The sequence below is a fragment of the Lampetra planeri genome, unplaced genomic scaffold, assembly GCF_965212315.1.
Source record: "Lampetra planeri unplaced genomic scaffold, kcLamPlan1.2.h2 scaffold_675, whole genome shotgun sequence".
Classification (NCBI taxonomy): Eukaryota; Metazoa; Chordata; class Hyperoartia; order Petromyzontiformes; family Petromyzontidae; genus Lampetra; species Lampetra planeri.
In genome coordinates, this window is record NW_027615498.1 from 1 (window position 1) to 10,092 (window position 10,092).

Consider the following 10,092-nt stretch of genomic DNA (forward strand, 5'->3'; position numbering starts at 1 on the left):
CTGGGATGTGCATATTTTTACCCAACCCAGTCTCCACAGTTCATTGTATAAATGACATTGCCATTGCAGTGGTTGGTAAGTAATTAAACATCTATAACTTCAGCATCAACAACAAAAAAAGGGTGCAAGGATGGTGAACAGGTAACGGCATTACCACCAGCAAAGGAATAAAGATGTTGTTTTTTTCATGGCCCTCTGCTGGTATCACGATATCCTCCAGTGGATTGACAGGTGTATTTCACGCTGTTGCTGATCTCTCTCCTGCTCAACAGAAACATTCTTTCTTCATTCACTAATAATAAATTGAGGATAACAGGGATGGACACTGTTGTTGGCACAATGGGGGCAGTTGACTGCAGGCTTTTAATTAGATTCCATTAGCTAAGTAATTGCATCAGGATTGCTAATAATGAAGTCTAATGACTTGCAGAAGTCGAGATGAGAAACGCAATGGCGGGAAAGGAGAGTGAAGGCTGCTGCAGGTGCCTTCCTCTGGGAAATATGTGAGACAAATGGCTCAGTGTTGGTGTTCACGTATCCATAAGGCAACCGGGAGAAGGTTTTGTTTACCGTCCTAGCATGAATCAGTTTGGCGACTTTTGGACTTTTTTAGCATTCGCTTTGCGTCTTTCGTATATTTGCTCTGTGTATTCCCACACTCCGTCTTGCGACTTTACTCCGAAACGACCCTAGGTTGTTCCCTAGGTTGGCCGGCTCCCTCCCTCTCCTCGGCTCTGTGTCTTTATGTATGCTCAGCCTTGTTATGCTGTCAGAGCAGGAGATTAGTCATTCAATCAGCCCAAGGAAGAGTCGTTCAGCAGATAAGGCCTGTGCTGAAGGAGCTCCTTCTCCATGCTGCTCCATTTGCCTCCTGAGATTGGCTACCTGCGTATTTGCATCTATCCCACATCTTCTGTCCCTTTCTCTGTTTGTCCTTGCACCCTCCCTTTACACCTATCTTGTAGTTCCTCCCTGAACAATCTAAACTTTGTACTGATATTATTCCTCTCTCCAACCACTTATTATTCTGCTCTCATGCAGCTGTCTTGAACAAATGTGCTGTCAAAGTTAGCTTTTATCTAGCCTTATGGGTTGAACGAATGTTCACTTTATTTGCACCCCACCTCTGTCAATCCTAGCGGTTACATTTTCAGACATGCAAAAGACGAGTGAAATTGCAGTGCCTGTAGCCATGCCTGCCCCCACTGCGTGTTAAAGGCTGCCATTTCAGCCCAACACGACGGCTCTTGGCACGCGTCGGTTGTGCACGAGTGAGCAGACTGACAGATGCAAGTGACAAAGTATACACGTTTGCCCTGCATGGAAACAAAAACAGTATTTCAAGCAGATGGAAATTGAGGGTATCTTAGAAGTGCCTCTTCTCAGCCAGCATGTGTTTGGATCAGCCCAATTCTCCTCAGAAGTGTTAAAAGGAGACATGGCATCGGAATATGTTTTTTTGTTTGTTTGAACCTAGATCATGTGGTATCAGAAGACTCCATCTAAACACACCAATCCTGCAAATGAAACGCTGTGTAAGCCAGCGCCAACGGTTGGATGTGTTCACATCAAGGATGTTCATTAAGATCGGATATCGTTGAACAAATATAGAACGTGTATAGAACATATAGAGCAGCAGTGATAACGTTGGACTGCAACATTCTGATATTCAGAGATGTCAGCGATGATGATGATTCCCTGTAGGGAAGGAAAAGAGTCGACGTCGACAAGGGTACGAACTAGTCCACCAAAGTCTCCCCGTTTGCTGTAACCTGACGGCCCCGGTACAATTGTTCTCTAACAGAGGTGGCAGTCGTTGAAGCACATGTGGCCGACAAGCAGCTAATAGTCTGAAGCAGTGTGAGCTAAATGTAAAATGCCTTTGGGGCTGGTGTTCATTCGTCACAGTCCTTTCGTAGTATGTGTATCAAGCACCTGTGGTTCACAGCAATAAGCTGGACTATGTGAATTAAGATGGATATCAGGGCGTCCTGAAGAAAGGCGCCTGCTGTTTCTGTGGTGTAAATCTCACTCCGGGGACACAAGTGATGAACATCACATACGTGGAACTTCTTATTTACACACACACCCCCATCCCCCAACCTGCTCCACCTAATCTCCACCTTGTAGCCCCGCCTTCTCTCCCGTGGCATGAAATATGATGCCGTGTGAAGAGGAACGTCCAAACAGTGCAATTTATCAGCGTTCCTGGAAGCCGAGGAGAGGACAGCCTGGATAGGATAAGCTTGACTACTGTGGGTAATCACTAGTGGCACCATATAATATCTGTCTGTTAGACTACATCTCCAAATGGCTCCCCCATTAAAGATACATGCAGGAGTACGGTGATACATGTGTGCATGAATCCAAGCTCTGCCTATTTGTTAGAGTCGCTCCTTTTCGCCTGGCTCATTCTCACACTCATTTTTTTTTTCTCTTTCCCTTACTTGTTTGTTTGTTTATTTGTCTATTTTCCTTTGCCTGCCACTTCCATCACCAGGACCCTTATCTGAGTCCCTGGGGATCTTTTTGTGTGGAGTTTGCATGCTCTCCCCGTGTGTGTGTGTGTGGGGGGGGTTCTCTCCAGGTACCCTGTCTTCCTCCCACCTCCAACAGCATGCTTTGGTGAATTTGTCACTGTAAATCATCCGTAGGTGTGAATGTGAGTGTGAATGGTTGTCTGTCCTTCAGCTGGTCACTGGTCCAGGGCGAACATAGACCCGTTGACGCCTGGGAACAGCTCCAGAGCAACCTGTTCCCGGAGCAAGTGAGAGAAGATGAATGAATGAATGGATGAATGAATGATAGCTTTGGAGGAAAAGCAAAAAGGATCACTGACAGTGAATGTTTGTTATGCAGCTTCTCGAAATTGAAAGTGTAAGTGACTTCTTTACATCATAATCCGTCTATATCCGTCATTCCTCCAGGCATGCAGAGGGATCTTCCTTCACCCATTGTAATCAGCAGATGAATACTCATGTAGGTCTTTGTCGACATGCTTCACCGCATTTCTATCTAAAGGGAACAACAGCTTGGGATCAACATATGTTGATTATGAGAATATGAGTCATCTTTACTTTGACTTCAGCAAATGTTTTCACCTTTTCTATCAACTGAAATGTTCACACCTTTTGTCTGCTCGTGTGTGTCTCCTTGGCATCCAGGCGGTGTGTATTTGTTTGGCCGGCTCGTCCCTGATGGACATCATACCTGCTTTTCATCACTCGTTCCAGTCCAGTTCTGACCCGTGCCCTCTGCTCGGTGGACGGTCGATGTACATACAGTACAGTCGTGCTTTTCACTGCGGCATGAATCCTGGTTGCATCTGCTGTCCCCGATGTCCGCTGCAGTGGAACGTTCCTGCAGCAGGAATAGATGGAGAGTGCTGTTTGCTGTTTTTACGTGTGCCACCCGCTGAAAATGCACAAGTGCTCAAGCTTTTATAAAGGCAATAAATGTAGATAATGCTTTGACACACACATTCAGCCTGACTGTGTGCAAATTACAGAGTGGACAATCATTCCTAAAGGTCACATTAAAGAATCAAATTGGATTTTCCTGGAGTAAATGGACATAGTAATTTGTCAAATATTCATTACACCCAGATACAAATGGGGTGGCGAGTCACTTACGGTAAACAGCTCGAGTCAAGTGGCGCAATTACATCTCTCCTCTAAAGCTTTAAATTAGATGTAAATGACATCAGCGGCAGCGCCCTATAATAATAAATACACAAAGATCTTCACTGTGAGACTCTGATTTGTAGAAATGCACCTTTGAACATAAACTTAATGTCCATTCAACTGAAGTAGCACCCGCCGCTAATTGTGTTGTATTCACTTTAGTGACTCATTGATATTGGACTGATTTTTCAACGAAGTTCAAGATGAGAGCAATGGGAAACATTTCATGTGTGAACTTTAACCAAACATATTCATCCATCAAAGTCATTTAGAGAGAGGGGAGGCACAATTGCCAAAAGGGCAGTTCTGTATGGATTTTGTGCCACGGTGGAAGGAAACTGGCTAATGAATCCCAATGAATCACAATTACAGCTTCTGTAGTTGCATGTGAGAAGCTGCAGAGCATGGTGAGGGGCGGCTGGTGGTCCTCACCAGGTACTGCCGAGAAGCGGTTGTTGATCCCACTGGGACCAGCGTATTTATTAAAATCTGCCTTTCCAGCATGTGGCTTCAGGATCCGAGAAGAGGACCCTGTGAAAATTGAGTTAGCTGCGCCTGTCCAAAGTGACTGCACTCTGAACACAACATGGATTATTTATTCATGCATACTCCACCGCTGCTGGACTGTTAACAGTGAATTATTACCCCCTTTATCTAAAATACAGTCAAAACACTGGAAATAAGATACGGTTTCACACATTACACCTGAACTTATACAGCACTTTGTCATTTACTGTCAACCAACACAAATGCATTTCATTGTGCTTTAATGGCACAGTTGTACTGACATGATACTTCAACTGAATTAAACTATGAATGTCTTGGTCAGGGGACGGTCATGTTAGACCATTAGTACCTGAAGCGTTAATACTTGGTTGAGGAGTCAAACAGACCTCAAGGAACATGACCAGACCATGATAGTAAAGGTTTGTTAAACGTGTTACTTTAGCTCTGTATATCTCTCCAGCCACAGAGCACCTCCAGCAAACTCAGAGTCCAATGAAAACCACTTTCATTCCATTTGGCGGATCCAAAGAAGAGCTTTTAAACCCCAAACCACTTTTGCCTGTGGTTCTAGCACATCTCTGCACCACTGTGTTCTGTCGCCTAGTTCAAACAATATGTACTACTACGGCACTACGGCTGCGGCTGGACACGCTCCATGACAGAGACTCAGTCAGTGAAGACAGGTTGTCTCATAGACAGATGGATAGAGACTCTAACACAGCTCTGCCACAACATCCACCTTTAAAAACAGTAATGGTCCATATCAGTAGACAAATATGTTCATCTATGAAAACCATGTGCGGTACACCCAGAGGTGCAATTCGTCTTTGTTATCAGAGCACCACATACCACCATGTACACCATGTAGCCCTGCAACTGCCATCAAATTGACATACTGCACCTGTGGGTGGGCATCGAGGGAGCCCGCAGGTAAAGGTGCACTACTCATAACTAAAATATCTGTCGTGCGACCGTGGACCTTTGTTGCATGACACAGCCCATAATCCTCCCCACCTCACTGTGTTTACCCCCAGGAGGTTTGTTTGCAGCACAACAACAAGGTTGTTCCTTCCACATCAAATCACTGTGCACCTCAGAATCCGGCTGCTCTCTGCTTGCTGGTTTTATAACAGCAAGCAGAGAGCAGCCGGACCTATAGAAACCTATAGAAAATACTTTACATGTACTTCTGACGTAAACATTGAGTTACAGGAACCGTCTGTTTAAGTAATGTCAAACAAACCGGTGCTTTAACCATAAACACACACACTGAAACAACTGTGGAGAACAGTTTTGGGGAGTTGTTACATGTAACAGCGTGATTTAATTGCAAAATGCACAAAACTGTACTCAATTACATTACTGGGGAAACATTTAAATTTACTCATGGAAATATTCATGATTTGTTACATTTGTTATAACTGTATGGAACAGTTGAGAACATTCATTTGTTAATCTAAACTAACCATCAATTTATCAAATGTAATTATCAGCTGAAATAGTTACACTACTGTTACACTTCACAGGGTAACAGGGTGCAGTTGGAACCATTTATAACCTTTTCAGCACTTGCGCCTCACCTTAGATTAAAAACAAAAGAGAAAAGAAAATACATGTATCAAACCTTTAGTTGTTTTTCACCAAATCAACTGAGTTCACAAAAAAAAAAGAACTTGGTGTAACACACACACATTTCACTTGAAAAGGGGCTTTATCAGTGTCAGTATACACTGTCAGACTTGCTGTCAGCAATGACTGTTGGGATATTTTGGGGAAAATAACGTAATAACCAGCGTGCGCCTTTGGCAACAGTAAAATGTCACTTTCTCCTGCTTCTATTAGCAACTTAATGTTGATCTCTCAGGTACAATTGAGACAATGTTACAGTCTGAACAGCAACTGTTAGTCTGTAATAACTGATGATGTGATTTCTGTCAGTTATTTACGAGCGAAGACACAGAGTAACGTTGGTGGGATTGAAATCAAGGGAGTTTGAAAAATGACTGAACATTCTGAGAGAACAAATGAGAAAAAAAAAAAAAAAAGATTCTTCCGACTCAGCAAAGGCCCAGCAGCAGCTGTCATTGGACCTGAGCGACTCCCCACAGCGTCCAACGAGGAATAATGAGCTTTAGAAATCCACAAAGGTCACTCACTGCAAAGATCTCCCTCCCCACCACAGCCCACTCAGAAATGCCACGACCAGAGCTCAAACACAAACGTCTATAGACGGCTGAGGGGAGGGGGGGGGGTCTCCTGAAGAACGAGAAAAGCAGAGGCAAGCAGTCTAAAGAATATCTTCACTTTTATCTGAACACCTGAAAGCAGAGAAGCAGTCAGGGGCTTCAGCAGGAGATGACAGGAGAGAATTGAAGAAGAAGAGAGAGGACGGAAAGAAAACGTGGAGGGAATGAATACATTAAAGGTGACAGTCGGAGGAGAAGTACACTAAGAGGAAGGCAGAGGCTGTTCCGTCATTACCTCACTCATCCCCCCAAAGGCCAATTTGCTGTGCGTGTGTAATACAGAATAAAAATGAACATGAACACATCACACAAATAAAAGTGGCAATTAATCACAAAGAAGACAGAGGGCACAGGGCACCGTTTTGGAACTAACAAATTTAATTTCATCATGTAGCATCTTGACTTTTGGTCCGGAGTGAGTTTATGTGTTCATGTCACGCCTGAAAGTTTTTTTTTAGCATTATTTTCTTTTATTAATACTAGAACGTCAGATCTGAGCAGAACAAGTTCTGTGGCAGTTTAACTGAACAACTACCTCATTGTATCCACAGAGTACTTCTTACATTATCATCGACATTTAGTTACTGTATAACGGAGCGGCCCAGTCAGTGAAATATCACCGTTCCTGTGCCTCAACACTCTGTACAAAAGGTACAGCATGTGTGTTCTTTTATGTCATCTCTTCATAAATTATGTTAATATTCAGATCATTTCGCATTTGAAGGAAAACCACAATAACATGTTTTAGAATCAGGAAAACTGTAGTAATGATTCCTGCAGTACCACATTAATGGAAGTATGTCCCACTGCATGTTAATCTTCTTAGTATTCAAAACAACAAGGGATAAGACAAAGTGATAAATATATACGTAGTTTGTGGTGAACACAAGAAACCTGTGCTACATAAAATAAAACCAGACCCGTTGCCAGTGTGTCAATGTCTGGTTTTCGGTCCTGTGCTGAGGCAATGCATAGAACAGCATGGAGGTTGTCATCCGTGAGACGTGATCTGTGCTTGTTTTTGTTCAGATTCATTATGGAAAAAAACTGTTCGCACAGATAGGTGCTCCCAAACATGGACAGAACACGGGCAGCATGAAGTCGAAGCTGTGGCATCAAACCACGGGGGCAGCAGACGGTAAAAGTCCTGGATTGCAGCATCCTGGAACTTTGCTCTCAGGCCACTCTCGCTTTGAAGCTCAGTTAGCTCCATCTGAAGGTGTTGGGGTGCAGTGCAGACATCGGTGGTGAAAGGATTGGCAAAGATGTCAAAGCCAGACTGTTGTGCTCTGAAGTCAGAGAAGCGCCGATCAAACTCAGTCTTTAACCAGCTCAGTTTGGTAGCCAACTGAGCACATGAAAAAGTCTCGGGAAATGAGGATGACATGCTCTGACAAAGAGGAAAGTGGACAAGATTGTCCTGTTTCACTTGCCACATCCATCAGTCCAATTTACGCTGGAAAGCCATGATCGTGTCGGACATCTGCGTGATGACTTGTTTGCGTCCCTGAAGCTTCTAATTCAGCTGGCCGAGATGGTCGGTTATGTCACACAACACAGCAAAGTCACACAGCCACTTTGGATCTGATAGTTCAAACATGAGTTTTCCTTTACTCTGCATAAAAAGAGCAGTGTCTTCCCTGAGCTAAAAAAATCGCTTGAGGACTTTTCTCCTACTCAGCCACCGCACTTCTGTATGGTACGGCACATCCCCATGTTCCGAGCCCATCTTCAGCAAAAACTGCTGGAACTGACGGTGATTCAGGCCACGTGCCCGAATGAGGTTCACTGTTGTAATGACTGTGCTCACAATGTCCTCCATCCCCAGCACCTTCCCACACAAAGCTTCTTGATGGATAATGCAATGATACGTTATCAGAGGCGTGTGACAGTTTATTTTTTTGCATCTTCCCCTTCATGTTTCCAACCAAGCCCACTTTTCCTCCACACATTGCCGGTGCACCATCTGTAGTTAATCCCACCAAGTTTTCCCACTGCAATGCATTTTTAGTTCCGGACTTCTCCACCGCATCAAAAATGTCTTGTCCCGTCGTGGTCCCATGCATTGCAGCCACATCCAACAGCTCCTCAGTGATAGAGAGGTCCGACTTTACGCCTCTAATAAAAATTGATAACTGCGCTGTGTCCGTGTCATCTGTGCTTTCATCAACAGCTAATGAAAAAGCTGTGTAGCTGCGTGTCTCCTCGGCCAGCTGATTTTCTGCTAGTTCCTTCACTCGGTCCGCGATGGTGTTTCTTGATAAATTGACATTTTTAAAAGTCTGTAATTGGTCGGGACACACCTGCTCACAGACATTCAACATGCACTGCTTCAAAAACGCTCCCTCTGAAAAAGACTTGGAAGCGTGGGAGATTTCTTCAGCCACAATGAAGCTAGCTTTCACTGCAGCCTCGTTTTTGGCTGTGGATTTCGTGAACAAACTCTGCTGCGACCACAGTTTGCCTTTTAATTCTTGGGCAATTTGTTGCTTTTCTTGAAGGCTAGCTTTAGCGTACTTAGCTCCGTGTTTGGTGTCAAAATGTCGACGCAGATTGTACTCTTTGACAACCGACACGGCAAAAGACATACCGGTCTTTCTCCTTGAAGCACAAAAAAGTATTCGCCTTCCCATCTTTCTTGAAACAGTCTTCCGTCTGCATCAATTTTTGTCTTTCTGGTCATTTTGGGATCATTATTTATTCCACTCGTTGGCATGGATGCGGAAACACTGCCGCGGTTACCGTAGTCGAAAGACATTGTGCGAAATGTAGTTTTTGGTCAAAGGACGCTCTTAATTTATTTATTGGTATTTATTTTTAGACACTCAAAACTTTTAAGCTCTCGCTCACATAAAATGACATGCCGGGCCACATCTGGCCCGCGGGCCTTGAGTTTGACACATGTGACCAATGAGCAGTGATAGCTGTTAACATGTCTCCGAGGTCATCAGGTGGGAACCTCCCTTCAACGGTGTTTCGTCTAGTCGGTCCCTCGACACCTCCAGGAGGCTAGACAGTGATCACCGGTGTGCCAGAGTCACTCCCCTGATGCCAGCCATCACTGCTCCTCATACCACAACCATGTGCAACCACAAACAACATTATCTGCAACCAAGACAAAATACACCAGCAGATTCGGCAAACAAACTCACTTGAACAGTTCTGTTCCGTTTTGACAGACTAAATATGGCAGCTAGTTCGGATGAGTAAGGTAGAGGAAGGGAGATATGTGTACTCTACTTCCCTCCATTCCCCCACTTTCATGGATGAGGCAAGGAAGAAGAGTGAACACCTAAACAGTCCTGTACTCACAGTCAAAGAGACTACTCAAGCCGATCCAAGACAATACCGGCCAACTCACCTACAACAAACAAACTCACATTAACAGTCATGTGATAAGAGACAAAGACACACAAACCCCTACAAGCCAATTCAAGACCATACTGACCTAAATAAAAGTCTGCAAACACCACGCCGCTTCTGTCGGCTGCCACACACAAGTTGAAAGGAGACAGCCGCCTTGGTGGTACGGCAGAGAGAGATGATAGGATTGGGATCACTTGTGGAAAAGCCGCACAAGAGTGAAGATATGCTTTCAAGCCCTGGTGCGTGGAAAAGAGCAGTATGGGTGAGGATATATAGAGGGTCTTAATCCT

General features: G+C 44.3%; 1 pseudogene; it reads right to left on the reverse strand.

Annotated features, from left to right (window-relative positions):
- Positions 1 to 2,695: 2,695 nt before the first annotated feature.
- LOC144741719 (general transcription factor II-I repeat domain-containing protein 2-like) lies at positions 2,696 to 9,194 on the reverse strand (annotated as a pseudogene).
- Between the last annotated feature and the right edge of the window lie 898 nt (positions 9,195 to 10,092).